General features: G+C 57.4%; 1 protein-coding gene across 2 annotated transcripts in view; it reads left to right on the forward strand.

Moving 5' to 3' along the window:
- The first annotated feature begins 1205 nt into the window (after positions 1–1205).
- Positions 1206–14750, forward strand: part of PLXNA2 (plexin A2) — a 228314-nt gene continuing 214769 nt past the window's right edge. For both annotated transcript variants that reach the window (XM_052654101.1, XM_052654102.1), the window contains exon 1: positions 1206–1425. The gene's annotated coding sequence lies outside the window, so the exon portion shown is untranslated. The remainder of the gene's footprint in view (positions 1426–14750) is intronic.

Here is a 14750-nt window from a genome sequence, read left to right on the forward strand (position 1 = left end):
CTCGTCTTCACATAATAAAAATGGTAATTAAAAAAAAAAAAAAAACTTCAAACCTCACTTGACAGCTTGTTGGCTTTCTGAGATTCACGAGCAGACGGAATCTGCTTGCACAAATTCCGAGAGCCCCCTTCTTAACCTCATCAGCCAAAGGTCGGTCCCCCCCCCACCACGCACCCCTCAGATTAAAGACGAAGAGGGGCTGTGCAGTGTGCGCGCGGTGACAGGTGATGCCGGCGGGGGGGGGGGTGTGCCCACGTCCCCACTGACCTCACCCACCCACTCCGCTTCAGCCCTGAGCTCCGCACGCCCCGCGGGGCTCGGCGAGGCCCCCACCCGAATTCCCAGGCCCCAGCACGATTGGCGTGCCCACCCCCCGCACCCCCCTTCCCCCAAAGCAATCCCGCTTTGGCCACTTAAGGTGGCTGGCGGGTCCGGGCTGGAGTTGGGCGCCGAGCAGACAGCGGGGCGGCCTCCCCCGGCCCAAGCTGGTCGTCCTTTGTTGACAGCTGGCGGAGGAGGAGGTCCGGGGGTGGGGGTGGCGGGGGGGTGGGGAAGGGGCAGGGGGCTGGCTGCAGAGGGCGGTGCCAGCGGCGGGCGCGGCCCCCGTCCGGGCGGGCGGCCGGCAGGGAGGGGGTTAAGGCGCGCGGCCTCTATGATAATGAGCCGCCTGGTAAGATAGGGGGGCCGGCGCTCAGGGCCCTGCCGCCGCCGCCGCCGCCGCGGGAGCCGAGCCGCCGGGCGCAGCGCCGTCCGCGCCAGACAGGAGCGGGAGCGCGGCCGAACGCAGTTGCTGGGAATTTTTCAGCCGAGAGGGCAGGCGATCCAGACGCAGGGACCCCGCGATCCAGACAGGGACCCCGCGCGAGCTCGGGAGCCGTGGGGAGCCCGGGGGCTGCCGGAGCGAGCGGAGCCAAACCTCGAAATAGATCCGGAGAGCCAGGTTCCCGGAGGAAATGGGACTGTGAACGAACCCGGGGAGCGAGAAGGGAAGGAAGCGCCGCGATTGCTGATGTCAGAGGAGCCCGGAAAGTCGCGCTGGAAAAAATCTGAAGACAGCCGGGGCTCTGCTGCTTCCCAAGGCGAGACCACCGCCAGCCGCCGCCGCCGCCGCCGCCCCCCCTGCGCCCCCTCGGCGCCTCCCGGTTCTCCCCGCGAGCCGGCCACCGCGCCCGGCGGGGCCGCCACCGGGCGGCGGAGGACGGAGGGGCTCGCGGGCCGGAGACCGAGGGGCCACTTCAGGAATACAGATAAGTGGCTGGTGGCTTGACGTGGATTTTAATGAATTTGGACTCCATGTGGATGCGGTCGCCCGCGTGATCGCGAGCCGTGGGCAGCCGGAGGAGCAGGCAGCGCGCCGGCCTCGGTAGCCGGCGGCCGAAGCGGTCGGACCGGGGAGGGAAGGACAGACCGACATCTCCGAGCTGGGTAAGCGGCGCCCGAGGCAGGGTGCTCGGAGTCCGCGGCGCCTGCCCGCCGCCCGATCCTCCCGAAGCGCGCTCGCCCCGCGGCGGCTTCCCCGGCGCCCCGCCTCCGCGGGGTCCCAGCCCCGAGCGCCCGGGCTCGGCTGCAGCCGGCGAGTCCCCGCGCCGGGCCGGCCACTTTCGCGGGCCGGAGCGCGGCGCCCGCGCGCGCGCGCGTGTGTGCGGGCTTCACTCGGTGCGGCCGCCTCCCTCTCCGCTTCCCCGCCGGCGCCCCGCTTCCCCGACCGGCTGCTGGCGGGCGGCGCTCCTCCGCGCGCCTCCACGGCGCACCTGCCGGCGAGCTGCGGCTCCGGGCAGCGCGGGGGTGGCGGGTCTGTCCCGAGAGCTGCAGCCCCAAGCGGGCCTACCCGGACACCGCACCCGCAGGAAAGCCGGGTCCACGGTGGCCGCCGCTCGACTGGGGGCGGGGGGGAGGGCGGCGTTCAGTCTGGAGCCCAGAGACCCTGGAGGCCACTGGCGGTTCTTCGGAGCAGGGGACTCAGGAATCCTAGGCGCAGCTTCCCGAGGCTCAGGGAGGGAGTCCAAGGCACGGAATGGGACAAGTGCTCTGGGCGCCCTGGCGGTGAAGCGCCCATCACCTCCACCACCCCCCCCCCCCAGGTCTGAGCTGCAGGGGAGGGTCGGGGGCTGAAGGATGAGCTTATTTCGGGTCTGAGAGGCCCCTTATAAGCCACTTTAGGATATTTCTCTCCTTAGGCTTCTTCCTGCCCCACCCCACAAGTGATGTAGGGATCTTAGAAAATTCTAGCCCTATTTCTCCATCCCACAGGTAATCTCTATACATAGGTTAATCATGGTCTGGATGGTCAGACAGAGAGAGCCATCCCGAAACTACCATCCCAGGCCCCTGACGAATGTCCACCTGTTTGGCATGATTCTTGTTCGAGTAAAGAGCTACCTACTCAGACTCATTCGAGCTACCTACTCAGAGGGATGGAGTTGGAGGGAGTCAGCTGTTTCTAGAAACAAGAGCCCTATGAAGTGGGTAGAGGAAATATCATTAGTCTCCTGTAAGAATCTAAGATCCTAGGGCAAGCATGGCATATCCTAGCAGTGGGTAGACACGGGACACAAGACAGGACCAGCTCGAGGTGGTGGCTTGGGGACCCAGCAGCTTGGAGGAACCTACAGAGATCTGGGAACGCACTCAATCCCCTTCCTTCTCTCCCTGAGCACAGTGGACAGGGTTATGAGCGGCAGATGAGGATGAGTATCTGGGCTGGGCAGGGCTGGACCTTCTGGGAGCTGGGAGTCAGGTTCAGCTCAGCCTCCGCACACAATAGTAGGCTCCTGTCTTGCTGGGCTTCTTTCCCAGACCTTGAAGCTTCACTCTTCCCTCTGGGCAGTCTCTGGGCTCTGGGGCCTTCCCCAGAGCGACAGAGCCCGGGAAAGAGATAGCTCTGGCTGGAAGAATTCAGCTCTTCCCAGTTGAAATGCACAACTTTCGTGCAGTCACCCCAGAATGCTCCAGGAGTTGCTAGCAGCTCTCTCCCGTGACCTCCTGGCAAGAAGAGAATTCATTAACTTTCCCGTCATCCCCATCTAGTACCTTTTGAAGTAATTACCTAGGCCTGTGGGGAGGGGGTCCAGAGGAAAGGTGGGTAAACTAAGAGCCATCTGCCAAGATGCCCTGGTGAGGTTTTGCTTTTCCCCTTCTTCCACCTGGCATCTCTGCTTCCACCCACCCTTCCTCATCCCGGAGCCTCCCCGGCTGCCAGCGTCACCTGAAAGAGTGGTTCCGCTCAGCCCTCCAGCCAGCCCTCTCCGGGCACCGCTGATAACGGCAGGGCAGGGTGGGCTGCCCTCTCTGCTCCCTCGCTGTCCTCAGCAAATCGTATTAGGATGGGGCAGATTGGCTTGCGGACCAGCTAAATGGAAATGACATGTAGAACGCTGTGCAATGGAGACGCGGCTGAGGAGCGTCAAGGTGGGAAGTGATGGAGAGTGGGAAGGGCCCCTCCGCCCAGGACCGCGAGTCTGGCAAGGGGATTCCACCTGGCCCTTCTCTTTGACAGGATGTAAGGACCATGGTCACTCATAGCCTGGTGCCAGACAGGGGGACTGGTTAGCCTTGCAGCCCTAGGCTAAATGAAGAGTAAATGGTGGTGTCCCATCACCCCCAAAGAAACGATGCAATTACAAGGTTGGTGGCCCTGCTTTCAGATCTGCCCTGAACACCCACCCCTGATCCCAGAGCGCCAGGGAACATCTGCCCCCTCCAGCCTCTAGACCATCAGAGCTGCAGGCACGTCAGATGCAAAAGTTCTCCAGCTGTTGTCGTGGAGTCTGAGCTTAACATGAGGTTCCAGAGACCCCCTTTGAAGAACAGCTACTTCTCTACCAGGCTCCTTGCCCACTTCCAGATCCTTCTGGCGATTCTGTTCATCTTTATTTCATGGGCACATTACAAGGAAACACATGAGCAGGATGGGAGGCCAGTGACACAGTTAAATATACACGGCGGCAGCTGGCAGCAGCCTCAACTCGCCAGTTCAGGTGCCATGAAATATTTATGGCGCTGGAGTTGTCACTGTTGGGGGGGTTTCTAGTCTCTGTCCTGCCTCCTCTGCTACGGCTGCCTCTCCAAGCTCTGGGCTTTGGGGCAGGGGGAGGCGATTTCTGTCTCCAGGAGCGATATCCTTCCCCCACACCACCCCACCCCCCGCCCCAGCTGTCTCCCTGCATTGCCACACAGCTGTCTCCACACACGCAGACAGGGGTGGGGGGGCCAGTATCATCTGTGTCCATCACAGCCGAGGGGAAGAGAGACGCCCCAAGCCAAGCCCGCAGCCCACGCCCCCCCCCCCACCACCCCGCCCTGTTCTGATCATAAAGAGACCGGAGCGTCGTGTTACTGGAGTCTGTGAACTACAAATAAGTCAGGATGGTCAACAGGGAAACTGGCAGGAGCAGGCTTTGAGGTGCTATAGTTTTAGAGCTCGTGGACACAGCCACCCCCAAGCGCTGCCGCCCTCGCCCAGGGCCAGTCTGCTATCAATTCATTCTAAGAGCATCTTTCTCCCCTTCGCAGATGCTCAGTTCCAACAATAATGAACGGAACCGATTCCCTTATGGGAAACAGTTTTTTTTTTTTCCACTTAGTTACAAAGATTTCATGCCTGATTAGAGTAAATGAGGGGTGGGGGGGGGGGGTGTTCCCTTCTTGTCTGGTTGTTTCTAAAGGTGAGCCCTGTGGAGACAGAGAAAGGCTGTTCTTCCTGGGGATGGGGGGAGGGGGTCAAACAGCCGGTCCCAAGGGCCAGGAGGGATGAAGGTAAAAGCTGGACATCCCCCTTCTCCCTGGGCGTAGCCCTCAGCCTCTCCAGGCCTCCGTTTCCTGGCCTTTGGGGCATAGGGAACTTCTCCTCTTCTATCTGGGATTCCAGGGCAGAAATAGAGGCCAGAAAGTTCTTTGTTGGGGAGCCCGGTCCCTACTGGGAAAGTGTAAGGGCAGAGGAAGAGGGGAGGCGGGGAGAGGAGACAAAGGGCCCCACAGCGCAGAGGCTCCTGCTCCCGCCGGGCTCAGCATTGGCCCCTGCCCTGGCCTGGTCCTGTCTCCTGCAGGTTGGGGGTGTTCCCTGTGCCCCCCTCTCCTCACCGCAGGCCGTCCGCCCTGTCTCCGCTCTGTCCCCAGCTCAGCCCGGGCTCCCACTGACCCTTTTCTCTACCCCCCTCCGCTGGCACCAGCATCCTCCTCCCAACCCCTGCTGGCCGGCCCCTCCCTGGGGCTCTGCCAGCTGTTGGCCTGGCAGCAGGCTGCCCCACGGGGATGCTGGCGGGATGGTGGGGAGAGTGGATGGAGGGGGCACATTGGGTTCACGCGGGCCTCCAAGGCCGGAGCTCCAAGCTCAGGCTACAGACTGCTTCACACCTGCACATCAGCCCCGTGGGGGTGCCAGGTTTGCTAGGGAGCGCGTGTGAGGCTGGGTTCCCTCCCCTCGGGGAGCACCTGAGTTGGGTGAGGAGTCCCTGCCTTGGCCCTCGGAGACAGACCACTTGCTCCAAGGCTTGGTCAAAGCATTTCCCTCTCCCCAGGCCTGGAGCCCTGAACTAGGCGGGGAGGGAGCCCAGCAGACCGACCAGAGATGCAGACCAAGATAGAGGCGTGCCAGGCGCACGAGGTGAGACCCAAGCCAAGATGCAGGAGCAGCCGCAGACAGGCTGAGGGAGGCGGGTGACAGTGGACAGAGAGCCTGACGGTGAAAGAGGGGCGGGAAGGGCTGAGAGCAAACTCAGGGACGGCCGGGGGGAAGGGCGGGGCAGAAAGACGCTCGGGTCCTCCCAGGCCCTCAGGGGGCTGAACTGGGAAACCGAAGCTGCAGGTTCTCTCCACTAGAGGGGGCGCTTGAAAACCAATCTGGGCTGTAAACAGTGGCTTTTGTAGAGGGTTTGTGTGTGTGTGTGTGTTTTCTGATTTGTTTTTGTTGTTTGTTTTGTTTTAGGAGAAGGGAAAAATATAGTTAAGATATATTAGAAACTCCCAGCTGTCACTGCTCTGAGACCACAACTGGTAGGGTCCCGTTGCCGGTGGGATGTCTGGGCCCCGTCTGGTGGCAGGGGAGCAGGACAGGGCGCCTGCGGCATTAAGAGGGGGGCCAGGGTGGGGAAGCCGCTCCGGGAGGGGCCTGCCGGGTTGGCAGGATGCGTCTGGGGGCCGGGGGGTGGGCAGGCGTTCTCAAGCAGTCCTGGCCGCCAGCTGGCCCCGCCACGGAGAGGCTCTAGCCTCTCTTTATCAGCGATGCAAGTTTTTGGCCCGACCCCAAGGTGCCTTCACAGGCCTTCCTCTTCTCCCAGCCCCCCTAAACGTGCATTTTCCAAACAGTCTCAGGTGGTGGCAAGACTGCTCCCGAGGAGACTTTTTAAAAGAGACCTTTCAGGAGCTGAACGCATGTCAGCGTTGTATCAGTGATTTTATCTTTGTCTTCGTACTCTCTGTGGGAGCCTTTCTCTGAATTATAATTCCCCCTTTCATTTCAGCAGAGGACAATATGGAGAGAACAGGGTCCAGAGGCTTTTCTCATCTGAACAGACAGTAACCATCTGATGGGGGTGGGGAAGATATTAAAAGTTTGGGGATGGCAGCGGGCCGGAAAGGAGCATCTCTTAGGATCTGATGGTGTCCTCTGATATTTAATCTTGGCGCCCCATTTGGCTCACGTTTACCTGGGGTCAAAGAGGGAGGGGAGGGAGGAGAGAGCAAGGAAAAAAGAAAAACAAGATAAATGTATCACGTTATGAAAGTCTAATCCTGCTTTCCCTTGGCTAAAATTGCTTTCGGTATGAGAGATAAAAGGCAGTGGAGTCACCCTTGAAGAGTTCAGCTTGTCTTAGAGAAGGAAGTGGGGGAGAGCTCCCAGGGCCAGTGGATTATCCCCCCTGCTCTGCCTGTCCCCCCGCCCCAACAAAAGCATGTGTTCTTTCTGCAGCTTTGAGAGAGGGGCGGAGGCCCTGACTAAGGCACCTTCACTTCTTCTCCATGCTGTCTGGGGAGTTAAACTTTTTGTATCTTTGCATTTACAACCCTGTCTTCCCACCTCGGTTTCTAGTTTGCATGTGGAGGGATGGGGAGGGATAGGAGAAAGAGGAGTGGAATAGCTCAACAAACTCCGAGTGCAATCTCCACGTGAGAATCATTGCCCTTGTGCTGAACCAAGACAGAAAGACAATGAAACCTGGAATCGGAGCCCACTTAGGTTTAATCAAGTAGAAATTGATCATTTAGGCAGTGCCAGGAATGTGTAACACCCAGGACCAAGACAAAACTATAACTGACCCTACCTTCAAGACACTACAGCATCCTGCGGGGGAGGGAAAATGAACCTCCCCTCCCAGAATTTCAATAGGAAAGTAAAGGCAGAATGGAATTAACAGTATGCTGGGGAATCAGAGGGAGTGGAGGTGCAGAAGTTTCCCCTTTGCTCGTACCAGTGGAAGGCGCAGGTTTTCCGGGAGGGAGACTGCGATGCCCGAAAACCTCACAGTTCCCTCTCACCCTCTCCCCTTCCTCAGCCTGTCAGAGCTACCCCAGCCTTTTTTTTCCCCCCTCCACCGATTTTAAACTGACACCACTATAGTTGTCTTCTGTTAGTCAACATCCTAGAGCGAGATCTCCATGTAGCACCCTCCCAAGGGCTTTGCACTGTGTATTCTATGTAAATTGCATCCCTTTCCGGTCTCCCAGAGCTGGCAGCTTGGACTCCACTGTGCTTCATCAGGAAATGTTGTTACTCATCTGTATTCACGTTGAAGTGTCCAGAATCCTGCTGTTAGTGCACGCACTTTTGTCTGAAGGAACCCATTAAAGGGAACCCAGAGAAAATATATTCGGATTTCCCCCCCTCACCTTGGCTGAGCAGGAAAGCCCCCTCCAAGAGCCATCTCTGCCTTCTGACTGCCTCCTGGAGGACTCTCCTTTAAAAGTTCTGTCCACAGAGAATGCCGGGAGGATTAAGGGAGGGAGGTTACAAGCAGGCGGATCTCACTTCAACCTGAAAACTTTCTCTAATCCCATAATGGAGGGCAGTGTTCTGCTTGTACCTTGACGTGTCCAGATCAGATTTGGGGTGCAGGGAGGCTCGGGCCTGGGATGGAAAGAACCAGGGGGCGTGCTTGGACTTTAAGAGGCCTTTGAAACCTTTAAAAGTCTATGCTTTTGAGAAATACATGTATGTGTGTGCATGTGTGTGTATGTATTTCTGAAGAGAAGAAATTTGTAAGCACTCTCCCCAACCCCACCCGATGTAAAGAACCATTGAATTCGAGGCTCCAGGAGCTTCTTTGGCCTCAGTTTCCTCTTGGTGCTCTGGTGGTAGATGGTATAGAGGCTTCGGGTGAGGAATTGTAACCCCAGTGCCTGCCCTGCGTCCCCAAGTGACAGATGACTGACTCAGAGGAAAGACGAGAGGTCCAAGGCCTAAGGCTGGAGCGCCCAGGTGTGGTCATCGCTGTACAACCACGGACAAGTCATGGCACCTCTCTGGGCAGGAGGCAGGGCAGAGGGTTCCTGCCTTGAAGAGGCCAAGGGTGGAAGGTTCAGGAACGGAGGAAGGGCTGGGTGAGAGAGCCCTGACTGCCCCATGGAGGCAGGAGGGCCAGCTGGCAGGCAGAAGCAACACGAGGGGACATTGCCGCTTTGAAGCGGTTTCCTGCTCCGTGAAAGCGAAAGCCCTCAGCTGGGCTGGGTAAATATTACGTTGGCCTCTGACCTCCCACCTCCCCTGACCGCCCCCCACCGCCCCTCCACCACTGCAGCTTCCCTTTCTTTCTTCCTGAGCTACAAAGTTACCTGAGGGAGAAGAGGCTGTTTTCTGAACTCGGGGTTCTCAGTGGAAGCCCTTGGCCAAAGCCAGGCGGGAGGGCCAGGCTCCACAGCTGCGCCCAGCCCTGGGAGCCCAGGTCAGCCAGCCCTGCAGGGTCTGAGTCCCTGCTCCACGCTGGAGGCTGGTGATTTTTCCAGGAGAGAGGCAGTCAGGGATTCACAAGCCCCTGAAAGGACTGGTCCCCTACTCTCACCTCAGCCACCCAGACCTTCTTGGCAAGTCCCTTGACTCTCTGTGAAATTAAAACCCACAACCACTAGGGTTTCAGCCAGGCAAACACCCCCTGAGGTTTATCCGGAAATTAACAGAATTCAAGTCTAACGCCCCATTCTGAGTGACCCCCAGCGTGTGAAGCCCTGAAGGTTCTGGGCCCAAGAACCTAGCTGTGAGAGGCTTCGAGAAAACCATGGGAACAATTTGTGAAACTGGGAAGTCACACCTGGCACCCGTCTTCAAGATGCTGAGAGCAGCTAAGGGGGGTCAGAACAGATGGTCAGGAAGAGGCTAGTGTCAGGTTAGGGTCCTGATGCATGAGAACAAAGGGCCTGCCTTCACACTTGTGGCTCTTCCATCTTCCTGAAAGCTTTCTCACCTGTTGACTAATGCTCACCCTCCATTTGCTTCCCGGTCAAAGAGGGAGATACTAGGGAGCCCCAAGACACTCTGGGAGTATGGCCTCCTGCCCCTCACGCAGCACCTCCATGTCTTCATCTGTATAGTGGGGATGAATTCTTTCCCTGACTCTCTGAGCACCCTCACTTGCCTTTGTTTCTGGAGCTGGGCATGGGAAGATAATGTTAAGGGATTTGGAAAAACAACAATTGTCGCAACGTGCAAAATAATTCTAAAAGTTAGGGCAGAAATACAGCCAAGCTAGAGATTGTTTTCCCCTCCCCTCTCTCTCTCTCTGAAATTTGTTTGGAATTTTCTGATAAAAATAAGATTTTATTTAAAGAAAATCTGTGTGCTAAAGATTTTTATATAGAGAAATAGATGAAGAGCTTAAGGCTCAGTGGAGACTGGAAACTGAGGACAAAACCCACAGTGATCCTGGCACCCAGGTCATACGTGTGGCTCTGGGTTAGCACTAAGCCGTGGAGATGGAGTTTGAATTCCGAATTTGCTACCCTTGGGGCTTTGATGTCTTCACATCTAAGAGTAGAGATTTAGGATACTGTCACAGAACTGACACGCTGGCATTTTCCTGGGAGTCAGCCTCCAATGAAGGGCAAAGGGCAGAGTTCCCAGGCTCCTCGCTGCCTGCCTGCAATCAGCTTACATTGGTCTGCAGAGAGAGCTCCTAGAAGCGTGGATATGAATGGGATGGACACAGCATGTAAAGCACTTGCAGACACTGTGGCCAGGGCCCAAGCTAGACCCTGGGGCCCAGGAACTAGATCCCTGGGCAGAATGTAGCAGGATGTCGGGGGAGAAGCTGTCTTCTACTAGCCCAAGAAGCTCCCTCCACCCAGCCCTCCCTGCTTCAGCGCAGAGCCTGGCCCCTCGTTGGAAACAGCACGGGAGGGTGGATGCAAGCAGAGGGAGCCCCGTGCCTTCCGCAGCACTGCCCAAGAGCCAGAGGTGGAAAATAAGGGTGACAAGGTGCCTTGGGTTTCTTTTCCAGAATGTTATGAAGAAAACCACTTGCATTGCAAGAGAATAGGTGTTATACGTAGAACACTTGAGAAACGTCTAGTGTTTGATAGCAACTTTTCCCCTAGTCCACACAATAGATGCAGAAGCTGAGTCCAGCCTGGGGAAGCCGGTTGTCACCCAGCCTGGCCAGTCGAGCTGTGGAGAAAGTGAGGAGGTCCGTCTGCCCCAGCCAGGCCCAGCACACATCTCCACCTGCCTGGGTGGGAACTTCTCTTTCCAGCCTCTCATGCCTCGACCCTGTGCCCCACCACGTCTCTCTTTCTTGGGTTTGAGCAGGTGTCCCCGAGGCCGGACCTCGCCCCTGCCCTGCCAGTCCGCCAGCCCTCGGGCACCCCCGCGCTTCTCTGTGGCACAGGGCAGTGTGTGGAGAAACCGCTCCCCGCTGTTAAAGACTCCAGCAAGCTTTGCCCCATCCACAGCAGGCCTTGCTATTTGCAGAGTCAATGGCCCTGGCAAAGCCCAGCTCTCCCCTCCCTCCCCAGAGGCAGTGTGGGCACTGTTTGCGTGCCGGTCTCTATAGACTCGGCATTCACAGCTTGGAGAGGCTGAGACAATGACCCGAGCAGCTGTCTGCAGACGGAGCTGGCTGGGAGACTGCCGGAACGGGAGGCGGGAGCCGGGGCTGGCCGGGTTTGCCCAGCTCGCACCTGCGAGCTTTCTCAGGCGGCCGTGGTGGGCCCGAAGGCCACAGGAGGCGGGGCTGGGATCCGGTGGACCTGGCCCAGGCCACCTGACTGACTCCTGCCACGAGCCCCCAGCCTCCCAGGCCAAGGCTTCCACCAGCCCTGTAGTCACTCTGGGCCTGGAGGGACAAGCAAGGCCCTGTCTTCTGAGGACGCAGTGGCCTCTGGCCTGAGGACAGGAAGTGGAGAACACCTGTCCAGGTAGGGACAGATAGGCCACCTCCCCAGGAGCCTGCCCAGGCAGAAGAAAGGTTTTGGGTTTTTGCGTTTTGTTTTTTTTTCTTTGCATTACTTGCAAGGAGGCTGAAGTTGGCACAACATAATTAACTTTGTACAAATGTTTATCAAATACCTGCTATGTGGCGGGTATCATGTGAGGGAGGCAAGGCCCTGTCCTGGCTCTTGAGGAGCTCCCACTGTGGCAAGGGAAAAAGGGGAACATGAGCAAATAATAGTTGTACAAATTAAGTGTTGTGGGAACACAGGAGAGAGAAATCAGCCAGTCATGTGATCCAGGGAGGGAAGGAACTCTGCATCCACGTGGGGGATTCAAGCAGAGGTTGGAAGGAGATGACCAGGTCTCCTGTGCAGCAGCAAGGTGGAAGAGGTGATGGCCGAAGTCCTCACCCACACCCCAGCGCTCTCACCGTGGGTCTTTCTGTTTGCTGCTCGGGGAATTCAATGCAGGAAAAGGCTCCTTTGAGAAGTGAGGTTGGGTATCAGGTCCGTGAGAATGACTCGCAGCTGTTGGCCTAAATTCCACAGTAAACAGAGTCGGTTCTCACACCTTCGCCCCCACCCCAAGACTCCCCTCGGAGCAGGGTGCCAGGAAGGCTGGAGGACTGGGATAAGCCCTGGCCTCTCCTGGAGCCGGAATTGTCCTAATCATGTCCGAGTGAGCCCTCTGTCTACAAGCAGGGGCAGAGCCATGTGCGTGGTCAGCTCTCTGCCTGCACAGCTCTAACTTCTAATCACTGTCATAAACAGGACGGAAGCAGCTGCTCACTCCAGTCTATTATCAGCTTGGTTGGAGACAGAGAAATTTAAATGACAGTAAGATGCTTAGCAAAGAAACGAAAGTCGGTGTTAAAAATAAAGAAAACGAGACAGCTTGTTTCATCGAAATAGAAGGGTTATTAACCAGCCCTGAATTAATCAGTGATCTGCCAGGGCTGGGACTCAGAGCATGTGGAGCCAGGGTAGAGAGCTGGAAAAGACAGGGCAGTCAGAGGCAGGTAGGGGCAGTCAGAGGCAGGTAGGGGCTGCCTGCTATCTCGGGCCAGCTGCTGGGACCGCGGAAGCAAGGGTCTTAGCAGGGGAGATGGCAAGTATAGGTTTTCTCCCCCACAGATAAGAGCAGGTCGGGTGGGGAGGGGACTTTGGCACCCCAGCCTCTTTGCCTGCAAAGCCGTATTTCTGGATTCTTTTCACCTGCCATACCTGCGCTAGCCCTTGAGCCATCTCCAGTCCTCGGCCCCTCCCCGGGACTGGACAGGAGCCAAGTGGCATTGGGTGGAGGGCTCCTAGCCAGGCGTCTTCCTCTCTCACAGGTTGCCCCCACGAACGCAGGTCTGACTTGCGCTCCTTACACTGCACGCCCATTCTGGAAGACTGGTGACAGACAGTGTGTGCTGGGTGTGGCCAGAGCCTGCCTGGTGCAGGGATACTGACCTCCAGAGTCGGGGGTCTGTCCTTGCTGGTATCACTTGGTGGCACCTCTCACTGCAGGCAGCAGAGCAGCAGACAGAGGGATGTAACTCCAGGATCACGTCCAAGGCCCACTTCCAGATCAGTGCTTTCTCCAAAATATTTCACCTCAAGTCTGCCTATGTCTGTGAAGTGGTTATGCTGATGCGCCTCTCTCCACGGGCTTGCATGAGCGGTGCGTTAACAGGATGTTGTTGTTCACTCAGTCGTGTCCAACTTTTTGCAACCCCATGATTCCCTGTCCTTCACTATCTCCTGGAGCTTGTTCAAACTCATGTCCATTGAGCCGGTGGTGCCATCTAACCACCTGTCCTCTGTCACCCCCTTCTTCTCCCACCTTCAATCTTTCCCAGAATCAGAGTCTTTTCCATTGAGTCGTCTCTTCACATCAGCCAAAGTACTGGAGCTGCAGCTTCAGCATCAGTCCTTCCAGTGAAAATTCAGGGTTGATTTCCTTTAGGATTGACTGGTTTGATCTCCTTGCAGTCCAAGGGACTCTCAAGAGCCTTCTCCAGTGCCAGAATTCGAAATCTTTGGCACTCAGTGTAGGTGAAATTATTAGTTAGCTATAAGATCGCTACACAAATGCTTGTTTATACTACAGTGGGGTCCCTTGGAGACTCAGGACAAGTGGAAAGGAAGGTTTGCCAGAGGGTGTGGAGTGGGTCTGGGGAAAATAGACTTGCAGGCACCTGGGCGGGGCCTCGGGCGGGGAGGCGGGGCCTAGCATATCCTGAGCACATGTGGCTCCTGAAGGCTGCCTGCTAGATCTTGAATTAATCACTCCAGGAGCGGTTTTCTTTGCTCTTTGACCTCAACATTCTTTCTGCCCCCGCCTCCCTCCCTCTCGCTTCCCTCCTGGCTGTTTACCCTTTTCCAGGCTCCTCTCTCACACCCCATTCATCATCGGGGGCCAGATCCTCCCTGGAAAAGCCCTCTCATCTCCGGCCCAGGTGGCCCCGTGCTGCCCCGGCCTGTGTTTCCCTCTCTCCCCTCCGGCACAATCTTCTCCCCGGCCGTGGCCAGCTTGCCCTATAACTGTGCCCTTCACTTTTGCTCACCGCTGTAGGGCCTCAAAAGCCTCTTCTCCCCTCCCCGCTCACCCAGGTGCTCAGGGTCCTCCAGGCCAAATGCGTCTGGCACAGGCAAGCCCCGTAAGTGAGCACATCTCTGCCCAGAGTATCCCTGGCCCCGCCGTGTCCACGTGTCTCCTTTATCCAGCGCCGCCGCGGTTCCCCTCCTCCATGTGAGCCTGAGTGCGCCTGTTACTTAAGAGAAGCTGCTTGACAGCTCGGGATCTTTTCTGCCTAGAGCTCAGAGCCTCAGACAAAGAGAGTAAAATAATAGAAGCTGAAGGTGGGGAGGGACAGGGTTGGGACAGAGCCTGCTTAAGAAGCTTCCTCATAAAAAGGAGTTACAGCTTTTTATTCAAAGGCAGCTGTTGGTTCAGAAAAGCCCGGGAAAGAAGGAGAAGCAGAGAAGATACTGGAGGGGAGTTCCATCCATTGTGCTGACCATATCCCAAGCATGGGAAGAGCCCCCCCAAAATGTGGAGCTCAGCCTGGTCAAGCAGCTCTCAGCATCTCTCCTTCCTCCTGTAGACCAGCTGTCCTCTCTTCCCCTTTCCTGCCAGGGGCACCTTGGTGAATCACCCAGAGCCCAAAAGAGGCCCTTAAATCTCTCTCAGGGCCCTGAGAGGAGGGGGTGAGGCCCAGGGCAGCGTGGGGCCCAAGGGCTGGAGTAACGGCTACTAGGTACCAGCAGCACCCAGGTCCTCCCCAGAGGCCTGGGTCCCCAAGCTCCACGCACAAGAACCACCCCATCACCTGCGTGAGGCCAAGGCTTCCTTTTCGTCGCCACCACCCAGGGCAGCCATTGTTGCCAAGGAGATGATGCCCTTGCAA

Source organism: Budorcas taxicolor, chromosome 16, assembly GCF_023091745.1.
Source record: "Budorcas taxicolor isolate Tak-1 chromosome 16, Takin1.1, whole genome shotgun sequence".
Classification (NCBI taxonomy): domain Eukaryota; kingdom Metazoa; phylum Chordata; class Mammalia; order Artiodactyla; family Bovidae; genus Budorcas; species Budorcas taxicolor.